Raw genomic sequence first — 15,457 nt, 5'->3', positions numbered from 1 at the left:
TACGACACCCCATTTTTAACTGCTTTATTATATTAAATTAAAGGATGACCGTAATGTAATGACATGGTTTATTTGATGGGTGTTGAAGTTAGGTGGGTTAAATATTAATGTTCCCACAATTCAAATTATGTAAAATACCTTTTAAATATTCCTTATACAGGACCTAGGGGCTAGTGAATGTCTAAGAGTCCAAGTCATGGGCTTGAGGTTATGTCCATTTGTGTGTTTCTGAGGTGCCACCATGCAAATATTTTGGCATGATGAACTTTAAAGATATAGTAGGAAAGGAAACATAGTATAAAACATGATATAAGTCACACCAAAAAGGTTGCTAAAAACAAAAAGGGGGATATGATGTCCCATCATAAGATTTCCACTTTTCCCATGTCTCTTCAATATTTCTCAACCCTATTTCTCAACCCTAACTTTATATGTCCAAAGCAAATCCATCATACTTTTTAGCAAATGAAAATATGCCTCATGCACAAGAATGTTTATATTGTCTATATTGTTGGGCAAACCCTCCTATTTCTTATTCTTCCATTCCATTCCATCATTAGGTGTAGATTATACAGTTTCATTGATACCATCCTAGCAACCTACACAAGAATACGATAAGCTTGAGGCTAATGAGAGCATGTAGTATCCTAGGGGATTTGTTGATAGTAGAGGATATCGGTTGGTTCTAAAGGGGCAAAGTATTGTTGCAATGTCCACAAAAGATTGGAGCTATTGCAAATGCTCTACCTTCTTGTTCTTTGTTGATAATTCCGAGCTAAGGAATTGTGTCAAAGCATCTATTTGTGTCAAATTTGGCCCGAATTCACATTTGTTGCATACTGTGCCAACTGTATCATTTGAGTGCTCTTAATGCTACTTGAAGATTGTCATTGAATCCCTGCAAATATGGAAATGTCCTCAAATCGTGAAATAACAGAATGACTATTGATCTTCAATCACTGGAAATTTGGAAATACGTTCATGTTGCTCTAAATCATAAATTGATTTTAATTTACTGCCACCTGTCATTGAATACTCAAATGATGCCACATGCCCTCAAATGCTAGATTTTCAAAGACTTCTACAATCAAAACAAAACAACAATAAACAAGTTTCCATGTTTGGACTTGTCGGCAAGACTTTTCTTCCAATCGACACATTCTTCCAATTTGCCCACACACTGTTTTGTACCATCAAGGTCAGGCTTTGAATTTTCCACTCACCACTTTACTTGATAGGTTGAATCTCGTGGGTAGTATCCATAAATGATTAACGAGGGGGGGGGGGGTATAATGGTATCTAGTGTAATGCAAGGGGGTTCCGCTATTAACGATCTCTTGCCACGTATTCAAAAGTAACCTTTACCAAACAACTAATAGTGGATCCCCTTCCCTCTCCCCCAGAATTAATTGTTATCATCAAAAAATGATCACCTAGCCATTTTTAACTAGGTGGAACGAAATACACCATGTAGATTTAATTTTACCATAGTAAAATCACTTTCACTGTGGAAAAAAATAATTTAGTAAACCATTTTTATTAAATTATTCTATGATTTAAATAAAAAAACCAATGAGAATATTTAGATAAATAATTATTTATTTAATTTTCTTTAAGAATAATTATTAAATAATTATTTAAATAATTATTCTTTGTCACAATTGACTAGATCATTAAGGAATAACTAAATACATCACTATTTATTTAATTTTATTTATTTCTGTTATTAGAATAATTGTTAAATCACTATTTAATAATTATTTTGATTTCACACCATTCTTAATTCGCGCGAAATAATTAATAAATCATTTTATTTGTTAATTATTTCTAGATAAAAATATTTAGTCATTTTAAATATCTTTTCTTTCTCCATTAAATATAATAAAGTATTTGTTAGGCCCCTATACTATTAGTGTAACCCCTTATTGTTATTAGTACAACCCCCTTATTATATTTGTGTACCCATGTAGTCCTCATATTGTTACTATTGTGCCCCATAGAAGCCCACTATTGTTATTATTGTGCCCTTACATTATTATTGTTATGTCGGCTCTGATTATATTATGACTCCTTAGACTCCTATATATAGAAATGAGGTCTTGTCATTTGTATCATCCAAGAATTGCTTATTTGTGTAATGTAAAGGAGGTTGCCCCCTCGAAGAGGCTGAATTCTAAGGCGTTGATCTCTCTTTTCTATATTTTTGTGAGCTGGTTTCATAACATTTGGTATCAGAGCTTTGGATTCTAGGGTTTCGCTGCTCCAAATAGGTCATCGTGGCATTTTCGTTATAACTTTTTTTTGCAACGTTTCAGAAGCGAAAAAAAAACCCATTTGAGAAGAAATCGTACTGAACCTCGGGTCTGAATTTCAGAGATTTTAGCGCTATATTTGCGGAGATATGGTATGAGGAATTTGGTCTTTTTGCAGATTCCTGAATTACATTCCAAATAGATGACTTGGGGAAAATTGTCATAACTTTCTCTCTGAGCATCGGATTGAAATTTCGTAAGAAGTTATAGAAAGATGACAAAGTGTAGTTTCTTGTATATATTTTTAAGATCCAAAGGTCGAAACAGTGACACGTGGCATGTCGCACAATTTCGCTCTACTGAACTAGTCTATAATCAGGTCACCGTGGGAGATTTGGCATAACTCGTACTTGGAGAATCCAAATTGGATCAGATTGGTGGCATTGGAAAGAGGACACAGAGGACTATTGCAGGTCGCTATTTCAAAACTGGAAGATCCGAAATTACAGAGTTAGAGTCGTTTCAAGATCGAGCTCCTAAAATCAAGAAAAAGTGAGATGAGGAAGTTTGATGGCAAGGATCCGGTAAATTGGATACTGCAGATGGAGAAATATTTTGATCTACATGGTGTACCACTGTTACAAAAGGTATGTATTTCATCTTTATATTTAGAACCAGATCAATTTTTATGGTATAAAGGGCTTTGTTCTCGTAAATTGCTTGTTACATGGTCAATTTTCACGGAGGAAATGATAGCACATTATGAGGATACAAAGAGAAACACCTTGTTTAGCCAATTGATAAATCTCAAACAAAAGTGTTCAATGGAATAACACATTGAGGACTTTAAAAAATTGAATATAAGGGTAAATGATATTCTAGAGAAGCAAAGGATTGATGTCTTCATAGGTACTTTAAAGGATAACATTCAATATGAGCTTCGTCTTTGGGAACTTGATTCATTGGAGAAGGCATTCAAGTGGGCAAGAAAAATTGAAAGCGAAATTATGGAAAGAAGGAATCCAACCACTCATGACTATAATTATGGAAGTTTTTCTTCTCCTAGCCTTCCACAACGTACAAGGATAACACCAAAAAAATTGGAAGAAAAAAGAGAAAAAGGACTTTGTTACAATTGTGATAGAAAATGCACTAAAGGTCATAAGTGTGTTGAGAAGAAATTATTTTACATAGATTATGAAGAGGAGGAAGAAAAGGATCAAGAAACATCAAAAGAAGAGTATATACACCAGGAACCAACCCCAGAGAAAGAAGAAATGAATCCGACCATATCTTGTAAAGCATTGGCAAGAATTACGACTCCTCAAACTCTCAAGATAGAAGGATGTATCAAGAAGAAAAAGGTTCAAGAAGTGAAAGATCACATCGAGAAAGAAGAAATGAATCCAACCATATCTTGTAATGCATTGGCTGGAATTACCACTCCTAAAATTATCAAGATAAAAGGACATATCAAGAAGAAAAATGTTCAAGAAGTGAAAGATCACATCGAGCATCAAGAAATGAATCCGACCATATCTTTTAAAGCATTGGAAGAAATTATCACTCCTCAAACCCTAAAGCTAGAAGGACATATCAAGAAGAAAAAAGTTCAAGCAGTGAAAGATCACATTGAGCATCAACAACAAGTTCTCCAACTTTTAAAGGATAATGCCACTTTGGTGCAGAATCGAATGAAACAACTGGTAGATCAACATCGCAGTGAAAAATGTTTTGATGTAGGTGATTGGGTATTTTTACGGCTACATCTCAAGCAAGCTATTTATGAGAAGGAAATGTTGGCAATACTACATGCACTTAAGAAATGGAGACCTTACCCAATGGGAAGACACTTCAAGGTAAAAATGGATCATGATAGTCTTAAATACTTTTTAGAACAAATATTATCTATAGAAGAATAGAAAAAATGGGTCACAAATATATTGGGTTATGAGTTTGACATCATCTATAGAAAAGGGAAGCAAAATTTTGTTACAGATGCACTCTCAAGAAAGGATGAGGATGTGGAAGCATTGTTTTGTGCTATTTCTATTATCCAACCAGATTGGATAAACGAAGCAAGGGATGAATGGAAGGACAAAGAAGTGTGGCCACTCATTCAAAAGTTGCAGAATATCCCAACTCAAACAATATTGCCATAACTTGAAGAGGAAGGAAAATCATATTGGAACATGGAGTAGTCACAGAAACAAGAACCCGACAACTACGAAATCAATCAATTTTAGAGTATCTCATCAAGTGGAAAAACTTACCCACTGAAGATTCCACATGGGAGGACAAGAATATTCTACAAAAGTATCAAGAACTACTCAAGCATTGAGGACAACACTTTTTGAAGGAGAGGGGCATGTTAGGCCCCTATACTACTAGTGTAACCCCTTATTTTTATTAGTACAACCCCCTTATTATATTTGTGTACCCATGTAGTCCCCATATTGTTACTATTGTGCCCCATAGAAGCCCACTATTGTTATTATTGTGCCCTTACATTATTATTGTTATGTCGGCTCTGATTATATTATGACTCATCAGACTCCTATTTATAGAAAGGAGGTCTTGTTATTTGTATCATCCAAGAATTGCTTATTTGTGTAATGTAAAGGAGGTTGCCCCCTCGAAGAGGTTGAATTCTAAGGCGTTGATCTCTCTTTTCTATCTTTTTGTGAGCTGGTTTCATAACAGTATTCCAAACGGTTAGATATTGATTTGGTTAATATTATTTTATTATTTTCCATTTTCGAGATTAACTCAACACTTTGTTATAAATAGGAGGGTTTTTTCATCCATTCTTCACCATGATTATAATCATCGTCACCATTATCGTCTTTTTTCTTTTGAGCTCCCATTCGAGTTCTCCACATTTTGTTTGGGTTTTTCACATATTGAGAGAGAAAATCATTTTTTGAAGCATCAAGGACATCAAAGGACCCATCCCACAGAGGGGGACATATAGACCCATCTATATATCTCCTTCACTAGGTGTTTTTAATAAAATATTTGTTCAATTAAAGTCTTTCCATGTGGGTTATTGCATTGGATATTTTCATTGCTGCTTTATATTCTGGATCATCTATACATTTTGTTGCCGAGAGTGCTATGTGCAGACTGCTTTTGGGCACCTCACCTCTGTTTTCAGTCTCCCTTAGGCTTGGAGCTACTTGATTTGTCTTTTTGAGGAAAGAAAAAAACCCCTAGGGTATAGAGTACACCTCCACATTGCTAGGAAGAGATTTGCTGAGTGAGGAGTCTAGGGTTTTCAACATTTTCAACCATTGATTTTCAGAGTTCGATCGATTACTTTTAAGCTCTTTTGGATAGGTTTCTTTTACCTTTTCTACCTTTAGAGTTTGGGTTCGCCTTTCTCCCTTAGGATCCCCTTGAGCATCCTAGGTTTTAGAGCTTCACACGTAGCCTTTGCAACATTTTTCACCTATGATTTTGCTGTTTGTCTGCACCATTTACATCAAAATAGTGCATCTAGATCTCATTCCCTTAACATTAGATCATTTAGGTCTTTTTATGTGTCTTTGAGTAGCTTGTTTGCCCTCTCTTGCTTAGATGCTTAGTAGCCCTTATGGGTGGGGTTTTGTGTGCTTGATTGGTTGTTTATTTTTTTGTCATTTTTAGATTTATTTATAGTACTTCAAAATTTTACTTTCAATAGAACATGACATCATGAAACATGTTTAATTAACTCATCTACTTGACACATTATTTTCACACACTCACATCCTAATCGAACATGAGCTTGGTTAAGACCGCCAAGCCAAGAATTGAAACACTACACCTTAGTAAATCAACACACATAGAATAAGCCCACTTGGGCACCATGGCCAAACAATATTTCTAGTGTAGGTGTAAGATCAGTGGGATAGGCTTCCAATAACACTCATCGATTGCTTTCATTGAGATATAGAATTTGACATATTAAGGAGATTAAAATCCTTCACCATCCCACGGTCCAAAGCTGAAATGCGTTAAAAGCTTGATTAAGAGGGGGTTAGGCTAGGTCATCGTGCGAGCGATTCTCCTCGAGACTACCCAACCCATGGAAAGGAAGCTCGTGCGGTGGCTGACTACCAAGAAGATCAAGAATCGATCACCCCCATGGGATGAAGGTAACCATAGTGACCAATCTTAGAAAAACACTCTATAGGACTAGCTGTGGGAAGTAGTTGGTTCTCTACCCCACCTCTCTAGACAACTCTACTTCTCGGGATGAGATTCCATAAAGTAAGAAGTTCTTTGGAAGACCATTTGAAACAATTGATTTAGGATTTTTTGAGGATTTAGATCACCTACATGCTAGAGTTCTTTTTCTTTGATAGGACATGTTTTCTTGTATTAGAGTAACATCATTAAAATAGTTAGTTTACACTTAGCACCACTATACTAGGTGTTTTCTTATTGTTTGTTGCTCTTTTATTCCTATCATCACCCTGTAGTTCTTAGATCATTATTGTATGGACATCATTGCACCCCCTAGGAATTTGTCACGTCGAATTCAAGGTCTTCACCTTCAGTTCCCGTTAGGACATATTACTCCTCCCCATCGAGTTAGAGTTCATCCTCCCAGTCCTCCATCGAGTCATCATTCTGATTCTAATTCGGTTGATTTATCCTGTTCATCCTTTTGATTTTGCATCTTCTAAACCCTGTATCGCCACCATGTTAGGCACCAACGTGGGTGTGAGAACCCATGGTGGTAACCTAGGTACCAACTAGGGTGCCCCCACTAGAGGAACCCTCGTCGTTATGGTCACTCCTGTTATCGCTCCAAGATTTCTTTAGAAGTTGTTAAAGAAAGAAATGTTCAGAGGTAAGCACAAACCAACTCTGGAGATTAGATCTAGCCTTCCTAATTCTCAGAGAGGGCTCTCTCTTTATGATTTAACTTTGTTTTAGTTAAAATGATTTTAGGCTAGTTATTGTTGCATTTGGGTTTTGATTTGAATTTGGGTGGTGGGATCACTTACTTAGATGAAAAGAGGGTTGCTTTTACCATTGGGATATGGGGTCAAATGTGAGACAAACAAGACTAGATCAAGCTCTAGAAAACAATGTCTACAGGGCAAGATAGGTGAGTTTTTGCAGATCTGAAACGCTGGATGGTGAAGTGGTTCTTTAATCGGATCTAGGGAGTAATTAAGGGTTCCTTAGGCTAGATTATGAAGAGAATGAGAGAGGTCAATTGGGATGGGAGAGCAATTAAGGGTTCCAAAATCCGGATATGAGAGGAAAACATATAAATGAATAACTGTGCAAAACATAGTGTACTTAAACAAGTTCTGAGTTAAATTTCTAGTTAATTCATTCAAATTTGGATAACATTTAAGTTTATGACACACATAAGAAAGTAACAAAATCAATCAAAGAAAATACTTCACTGCAAATAGCTCATCTCATGAATCTTGTAATGTAATGCTTTTATTACTTGCTCTAGTTTGTTGACTTGAAAATTGGTACAATAACCATTGGGTTGAAGATCAAAATAACTCTACAAATGTATAGATATCCACACTCAATACTTCGAACTATGAAGTATTTAAACAAAAGAATTTACAAAATATCCCAAAATGTATTGGGAACTAATCTAAGAGAAAGAAATATCTTCATGCAAGAAGATAGAGACAGTTATTGAACTGTTATTTGCTGTCTCTATTATTTAGGTTCTGCTGGCTTTGATCTTTTGCCTTTTAATCTGCTTTGCTGTTTGGTCTTCACGCTGGCTGTTCTATTTACTTTGACCTTTCATCTGATACACTTTGACCTTGCTGACTTGTCAATATCCTTTTACTGTGCTCTTTTACTTTTTACTGTATATTTTAAATTTTTACTATGTATTCCTACAGTGAATCATTTAGTTTTTCCCATGTCTCAACATCTAGTAATTGGATATTGAGCATCTTTTTGTAGATCTCGTCTGTCTCTGTATATTTGGCAAAAGTAGGCTTATTGACAAAAATGTGTTTTACCTCATGCTGGAAGTAAAACAAGTTTTCAAAAGTTTGATACAATACTTTGCCAGTTGGTATGCCCTTCATGGATAAAGTGTTCACCTGATCTTTGGCCACTTCCCTGATCTTCTTAATGTAATCCTCTTGTATCATTAGCTTATCATTTATAACTAAGGGATTTGGTAAACCCTTTTGCCTCAAAATTTCAAACTTAACCATGAATCTGTTAATGGCCAGTTGCATGGTTTGACACTTATCCTCTAAGTTCAACATCAAATTCCTCTTAGTGAGGACTCTTTTAACTTCCAAAAGTGTACCTGTTCTGTCAAGTATCTCTAATTCCTGCAACTCATACTTGTTCTTGGAGTTGAGGAAGTGAATGATTCTTGCAGCTTCCTCTGGAATGTCTCCAAGTTTTTCTTCGACCCTTTAAATTGCTTCTGTAGCCTGCATTATCAACTTAACTTGTTCAAAAATAACCTGGATGGATGGCCAAATATCATTGACAGAGTTAATGATATTGGACCACATTTGTTCCTTAGCCTGACCTAGAGGTTCATTTAGTGTCAGTTCTTTCCCCAGGCTTTTGATTCTTTCAGTCATCCTTGTGGCCTTTTGCTATTCTTCCTTGTGCATGATTTGGGCTAGTCTGTAGTCTATTTCCAGGCGGGTGACTTTCTCCTTAAGTTTGTTCATCTCAATGGTTTGAATGGACATTTCTTCCATTGCTTTGACCAACCTGTTTGCTTCATCACCTGTAGACCCTGTTGTTGTTGATCCTGTTGCTGATGTAGTTGGTGTAGATGCCAGTAGTGCTGTGGCCATTGGAGCAGCGGGAGCTAAGGATGCTGCCAAAGTAAAAGGTACAACAGTGGTAACTGTTGGAATGACAGTTGTGGGAGCATCATCATGGCTAGCTTGTTTGAGCTGAATCAAGCTATCCAATTCTTTCTCCATCTCCTTCAACTAATCATTGAGTTGCAACACTAGGTCCATCATCTATTCATGATTGTTTTGACTCTATAGGATCTCCTTTGTCTGTGGGTGTTGTAAATGAAGTAGCTTACGTTGTTTCTTGAGGGCTGCTATATCCTCATTCTTCTTTTAACTCAATTTCTCTATGGCCTTAATGTCACTTGGATCATGGCCCAGTTCAATTACCAAGTCCTCCAATGAATTTATCCTGTTGTCTTTGGCCTGTGAGGAGGCCTTCTCCAATTTGTACTATGCTGTTACATTGTCCGGTGAATCTTGCAGCTTGTGGGAAGCCATGGCCTTTCTTGTAAGGGTGGAGTAAATCATTTCTCTAGCCTCCTTGTGGAACTCTATCTGGTCAATGGAATGAACCTCCCTGGCCAACACCTCAAAATTTGTCTTTTTATAGTCAGTCGAGGTCTTTGGTTGCTGTACAATGGGTTGCAAAAATGATACCTGCATCTTTCCTGCTTTGATGTCAAAGGTTGACATCAATCTGCTCTGGTTTGGTGGTGTATGTTTGAAGTAATAGGCATATGTCTCTGCCTTCAACTTCTCATTCCTCATCTTTATCTCCTTGAACCTGTCCTTGATATCATTTTCCCTGTCAGCTAGCCTGACAAAGGAAGAAACCTAAACACTCTGTTGTATCTCTATCATTTGTGTGTTGGAGGTTGATGGCTGCTGTGTTTCACCTGATCTAGTTGTGTCTTTGCTCCTCTACCCCATTGTCTCAGTGTCAGTTATTTCCACTGATGCAATGTTCTCCTCCTGTTCAGACACAAGATTCAACTTGGGCCTTTTTCTTAGCTCAAACTGCTCTTTTGTAGTCTCCATGGCAGAGATGGATGCCTCTTCCCTATTCCTCTTTGGATTCTTCTCCTCATTGGCTAGGGTCTGTAACATAGGAGGAATGTTCATTGTCTCCCCTAGTTCTGGGACCTGCAGGAAAGAGTTTTGGTCAAATTTCTTTTCAAGATAAATCAGTGTGTTTTCAACTTCCACAACTGTGCTATCCATATCAATCAATGTGTTTTCCACCCACTTAGATTGGTTGGAAAACTGTTCAATGTCAGGTCTTGGGTGGTGGATATATGGTCCCAACTTGACCCTGAGTCTCAGCTTGTTTATGACCCCATGAGGGTCATACTGCCAGATGAAGATGTTGTTGAATTTCATCTGTTGTAGTAACCTGTCGACCTCTGGTCCAACCTCTCTATTGTTGCAAATGAATGGGCCCAATTGGTTTTTCATCTTGAATTGGGTTTTCTTCCTAGCAGATAAGAAGTGGACTCATCATAGTTGATGATTTGTCTGAAGTACTCAAGTGAAAATATCCTCATAGGGAGCTATTTGGGCAACTTATAGGAGCTAGTTGGCAGCCATAAACTCTGATCTTAGTGTGGTTTTGATACAAGTACCAATCTCCCACCTTGCTGTTTTTATCCAATTGTAGCACCCTCTTGATGTCTTGGCTGATTCTATGCTGAGCATTTGAAGTCAGCATGTTCATCACTGGGTATACAAAGGAGTCTATGAAGTCTTTGTAGGTGAATGTTGTGGAAAATTTCTGGACCAAGGGTGTCTAGTAGACCACTGATCTCTTTTTTCCCTTGGTATCCAACTTTTGGATGCTCACAAGGAACTTATCTATCTGGTAATATAAAAACATATAAAACAAAACTGAAGAGTATTTGAAAACTCTTTCAGTGGGCAGTCTGGTGAATTGCTCATGCATTGTGTTTGCAATGAACTAAGCATAATTGTACATAATAGTAGGAGGCTTTCCTAGAGTGAAAATGGACAGGAAGGTTAGGATGACCTCATCCACATGCTCATCTATGGTGTATCCAAGGATGCATGAGAGCATGGTGATTATGTGTTTGCCAGTTTCTGAAAAAATGGTGGTAGCATAGGGTGAAGTATCTATAGGAGTATGGCGGTATTCAATGATGAAAGTTTGGAAGATATTCTTGAGCTTCACCTGGTCTAATGTGATGTATAAATCCAATAGGTTCCCAATAGATAGAGGGGTCTGATTAGGGCTAGATTGGATTTGTAGCATTTGGTTGATTGACTCAGGTGTAATGGTGAATAACAACACCTGGTTTGGGGCAACAATAGCCTTTTGGCTAGGGACATAACATGCATGACAAAATGGTACAATATTAGGGAATGGGTAAACTTCTGGGAATGTGTATTTCGATAAATTGGATTCCCAAAGGTGGATGTCATCTGCATGGTTTAAAAATCTGTCCTTGCTCCAACAATGGAGCTTCAAAAGGCCAGTTGGAGTTGTAGTGTCTCTTATTTGGAAATCCCTGTCTGCTAGGGCCAAATGGTCGATGTCCAGGTGAGGGGTTGACACAGGTCTGACTTCCAGAGACGTCTGGGCAACCATTTTTATGGGTAAAGGTGTGAATTAGGCTTGTACAAATTGTAGAAGTGAAGTCTAAGTAGGTCTAGTACAAAGATAGGGTAATTTGCAATTTGCAAAAGAGGGGTTTGGGTATTCTAGTGGAAATACTCTTCAATTTCAGGGAAAATTAATTAAATTCAATTAATTAATGTTTGAATTGACTATATGTTTTCAAATTTGATAGGGTCGTTCCGGTTTGTTCTTAAAATACCTCGAAATTGATGGTATACGCTGCAAACTAGTTTCAATGGTGGCTGTAGAGGGTACTGTGGCTTTAGTTGTGCACTGGATGGCTGAATTGGGCGTCCAAAGCATGTTCAGAAGGTAATCAACGGTAAAATTTGGTTGCAGAGGCTCAGGGTGGCGCAGGAAGGCTTAGGCAACTTTCATAGTGCAAATGAGCGAAAAGAGTCAAAATGGGCGTCTTTGGCCTTTTAACCGACAACAGTTAGAATTTGGCACAAAATTTCATAAATGAACAGTGAGTGGTTTCGGCTTTTGTCGGGGAGGCGGTTTTGGGGGCCATCGCACAGCTTTTGGCAGTCAGGCGGTATTTACCCGAGAGCATGCGATTTCGCCTGGAGCTACCATGTAGCCGAAAAGGGCCCGAGCAAAACCACGAATCTCATGTGCTCTCGGACTGGTAAAGATCGAAAAGGGAATCAACGCGATATGGATGCATGCCGTCAGATCTGGGGGTGAAATATCGAACGGCTGTCACGTGGTGAAGTTGCACAGAGGGAAATAGGGGTAGAGATTTGCGGGGCCCAGGGGTTAATTACAACTGATTTGTAATTAATTAATGAATAAAGCGGGGATTAAATATAATGCGCGGGTTAATGGAGTGGGACCGGGGTTGTATGTAGTGGAGGTTTGTTAACTACACCAAGGGTGGTGGGTTAAAAGGTTTTATGTCAGGGAGTTAATTAAATAATGCGCGGGGGGGGGGGGGGGGGGGGGGGGGGTTAAACTTAGGACAAGGGGGTTTTAAGGGTTTTTTAAATAAAATAGGGAAATTAATAAGGGGGAAAGTGATTTTTTCAAAGGGGAATGAGTTTCACACTAGGGAAAAGGGGTTTTGGGTAGGGGAATGAGTTTTGGAGGGTAATTTGCTAGGGAAATGTGTGAAACCAAGGGGTAAGGGTCAAAATGAAGGGAAAATGGTATATTGATAAGAAATGATGGGTTAATGGGAAAATTAGTAAGTATGTAGTGGGGGGTGCAATGAAATGAGGGGAAGTTAATTAAATTAGCTTGTGAACAACCTTTCGCTTTCATAATTGCTCTTGCACACTGAAACATAAGATTAAGCATGATAAATGTGTTTATGTTTTAACAACCTTGTACTTCTGCAACCCTTTTTTCTACCTACCCTTTACTTACCCTAACATTTTTTCTTCATTTTATTGGGTGCATTTAAGCTAGCAGATCCTTTCTTTCCTTTTTCTTTTGTGAAACAAACTATCTAATTCTAACCTTATATCTTCTAATGGCTCAGATTAAGTTGTTGAGCACATTTCATTTCTCTACCTAACTACTGATTTGCCAAGATTAAACAGTTTGGCTAGATCTTTATTCTCTAACTATAAACATGAAATTTAAAGCATGAACTAGTCAAGATTAAACTATTTGACCATCACAGGCTGTGGCATTTATGACAAGCTGCACACAACCATTAATTTTCATAGTAAAGTAAAATTAGTGGCACTTGGAGTTGTACACTTCCATGATCTGTTTTTGTTTGGGGTTCATATTTTTTCATTTTTTGATCTTTTCTTATTCTTTTTGTCCTTTGATATTTTTTTTAGGACATACCCTCTTTACATTTTTAAAATTTTAATATGGAATTTTTTTTGCAGAAAGCAAACGTATGTACTATTTACAAGACTAACCGTAGCCAATTCAAAAATATGAATCCTATTATTATAGGACCCTAACAGTGGCTCCACATGGGGATGGCATTTCCTGGTGAAATTTCAAGAACTTTAAGATCAGTAGCCTTTGAATTGTGACTGAAGTTACCTTGTAAACTGTCCTTCTGTGATTCTGCTTTATTGATACTTATGATGGTGAACCCTTCAAAGCTCAGGGCCTTCTCTCCGGGCTTCAACTTCAAAAGATTACCATCCAATCCAATCTACACTCTGCAATGTTATGTACAATGATGCAAAGTAAAGTGAACTATTGTTAATCAGTGGAAAAGTAATGCTTCAGCATTCTACCATTGATAGGTCCTCCTGGTAGATCTGATCCATCTATCTCTCTCAAGAAAAATGCATTGTTACCCCTGTAACCATAAATGACATAAGGGCCTTGCCATAAGAAGTCAAATTTTCTATGTTTTCCCTTGTCTTCCCTTCTTGAATCCCATCTAAGAACTTTATCACCTATGTAAAAATCATCAGCTTTGGTCTTTTTATCAAAAATCTTTTTGATTTTGTCCTGGATTACTTGTGATTTTACATAGACTTCTTCTCTGGTTTGCTGCAAGTGTATGGTCTGATTTATTCTTCTCTGGATATCATTTGGTTCTACCTGCAATTCCTGGATGATCTTCATCACTGGTACTCCTAAAGATGATGGAAAAACAAAATCCATCCCATATACCAACTGATAAGGAGATGTACCAATGGAATTTTTAGTAGTTAGTCTATCTGCACATAAGGCATTGACCAACTTTTTGTTCCATGTCCTTTTGTTGTCTTCTAGTAATTTCTTAATGATATTGACCAGACTTTTGCTAGAGGTTTCTGCCAGTCCATTACCTTGAGGGTAATAGGCAGTGGAATGACCAAGGGTGATGTGTTATTTGTTACAGAAGTCTACCATTTTCTTGGAGTTAAAAGCAGTTGCATTATTAGTAATGAGCTTTTGGGGGCATCCAAATCTTGACAGGATATTGTTTTCTAGGAAAGAGATAATGACAGAGTCTGTGGCTTGTCTAGAAGGGATGGCTTCTATCCATTTGGTGAAGTAATCATTGGTTGTGAAAATCCATTTATGCTGAACTAAGGAGGATGGGTTTATTTCTCCAATGAAGTCTAACCCCCATTGTTGAAATGGCATTTCTGTGGAGATTGGTTTAAGAGGAAAGGGTAAAAGTTTTCTCTTTCCCTCAAATATCTGGCACTTATGATAGGAGGTCACATGTTTCTTAACATCTGCAAACATAGTGGGCTAGTAGAAACCAGCCTTCGGGATTTTGTCAGCAGTGGTTTTCCAATACAAGTGTCCTCCACAATCCCCTGCATGAAATTCTTTCAAAATTTTATCAGCTTCATCTGTAAACAATTCAAAAGAATACCACCATTGTCTTTCCAAAACAAAGCATTATCCATGATACAATATTTTAATGACTTCATTTTCAAAAATCTAGCTTTAGTTCTTGTTAAACTAGGAGGAGCTTGTAAGTTTAGTAATACAAATATGATATCTGCATACCAGGGTGAATCTATAAAAAGTTCACTGATCTGTGGAGTCGCCATCTCTTTCTGATCATCAAGGGCACTAATGAAATTTATATCTAGGGCCTGACAGTTCGATTCAACCATGAGTTTGGCTAAACATTGGCCTTTGATAAGTTTAGTAGGCTTTATTTCTATGTCATACTCCAATATAGTGGCAATCCATTTTCCTCTCTTTCCTTCAGGCCAATTTTGTGTCAAAATGTCCTTTACTACTGAATTTGGAACATAAGCAATGATGTGAGAATACAGAATATATACTCTAAAATCTTTGATAACCTTTACTAAAGCTAATGATTGTTTTTCCATAATGTTGTATTTGAGTGTGGCATCTCTCAAGGATTTACTGAAAAATGCAATTGGTTGTTC

Source organism: Pinus tabuliformis, chromosome 2_1, assembly GCF_031772625.1.
Source record: "Pinus tabuliformis cultivar Carrire ecotype Pingquan chromosome 2_1, CPIR1, whole genome shotgun sequence".
Taxonomy (NCBI): domain Eukaryota; kingdom Viridiplantae; phylum Streptophyta; class Pinopsida; order Pinales; family Pinaceae; genus Pinus; species Pinus tabuliformis.
This window is presented reverse-complemented; position numbering follows the sequence as displayed.